The 1,400-nt window shown below is 42.6% G+C and overlaps 1 pseudogene across 1 annotated transcript; it reads right to left on the bottom strand.

The window, feature by feature from the left end:
- Nucleotides 1–2: 2 nt before the first annotated feature.
- LOC110414772 (anthocyanidin 3-O-glucosyltransferase UFGT-like) lies at nucleotides 3–1,394 on the bottom strand (annotated as a pseudogene). Its single transcript, XR_016351120.1, has 2 exons — nucleotides 511–1,394; nucleotides 3–148 (listed from the first exon to the last, which is right to left on the bottom strand). The product of XR_016351120.1 is annotated as an anthocyanidin 3-O-glucosyltransferase UFGT-like (transcript).
- Nucleotides 1,395–1,400: the final 6 nt, after the last annotated feature.

The raw sequence follows: 1,400 nt of genomic DNA, 5'->3' as shown, positions 1-1,400 counted from the left end.
TCAGGTAGCACTTGCCCCATTCGATGTAGCATGCGCGAGAAGACTGATTCCAGACTTCCGAAGAGGATTCCTTCAGGCAAGTCACGGATGCGTATATTAGACATTCCAGGAGTGAAATTGAGGGTTTCGTCTTCTCGCCCAACAATGCCTGTATTTACACATACATATATTGATTAAAGGAGCCTTCCAATATAGGTTTGTAACAATAAATGTACAAAAGCTACAAGTGAAATGGAGCTATTAGCTTTCAAGCCATTAAAATGACAAATCTATTTACTAATGGAATAGTTCTTTTTCTTTGTTCATGGACAATTGCAAGTCATTGTCCTTTTTCAGGTTTCAGGAAAATATACTTGCAATCATACAATAACAACAAAGACTATTTCCCATTACATGGAATTGGCTATAAAAAAAACTCATATTCCGCTATATATTATATCAACTAGTGTAAAGAATGTGCCATCAAACTTATGTCAGGAAAAGGACAAAAAGAAAGGGAAGGAAAGTTACCTCCAACTCCTAATTTTTCCCTCACAAGATCAGTGTAAACAGGAGAAGAGAGGGCGCAAGCCCCCGCAGTCCAAAAGGGTAGCCAAGGCAAACCATTCTCCTCTGCCATCTCTTTGGCAAACCAAAAGAATGCATCGGTAACCAAGCAGCTCACTTTGCTCCCCGTCTCTGCCCCGGCCACTTCCATTCCCTTCCTTAAGTTCTCCGGTGCCACTTGCATGAACAACTCAATATCCTCCTGAGGCTTCCCAACAAAAACATAACCATCCAGCACTCCATCTGGTACGTTATAGGCTTTAATGTTTGGTTTCGGTTGTTGAGACGTGGTGGAGAAGATAAGAGTTGTTGGATTGTGCAGTGCTGAAGAAGGAGAACAAAGTGGTTGGGGATGCCGCGGCTAGGCGGTTGATGATGGTGAGGAGTGGAGCAGCGTGGGTGGCTAAGGGGAAGGCAAGGACAGCAACACGGCTGTCAGAATTGGTGAGCCGAGGCATGGTACTAGAGCTTAGATTGCTGCTGGTACGGGGGAGATAGTTCGCTTGTGGGCTTGTGTCTTGCAAGAGTTTAAGCAGAACACGCCTCGATGAAACCTAACCTAACAATGTGGGGGTTGGGCAGTTGGCACGTGTTAATGGATATTGCGACAGAGTGAAGCATGGTAACCCCCGTTGAAAGGTTTCTAACTTCTGCTTTAAACAAAGAAGAACAATTTGTCCAACTTCAAGTTACTTTAAACAAAGTAAAAGTATATTATCTTCCCTTGAAACTATAATAAAGTTGAAACAAAGACAACGCCCTGTAGCCCAACACTGAAACACATAAAGATGGCATTCTACTTAAATCCAAAAAAAAAAAAAAATTCTGCACAACCTTTCGAGGTTAGTATTCCC

The sequence above is a fragment of the Theobroma umbraticum genome, unplaced genomic scaffold (assembly GCF_002168275.2).
Source record: "Theobroma umbraticum cultivar Fairchild unplaced genomic scaffold, ASM216827v3 scaffold_147.0, whole genome shotgun sequence".
NCBI lineage: Eukaryota > Viridiplantae > Streptophyta > Magnoliopsida > Malvales > Malvaceae > Theobroma > Theobroma umbraticum.
Note: the sequence above shows the minus strand (reverse complement) of the source record. Positions and strands in the feature narration are given on the sequence as shown.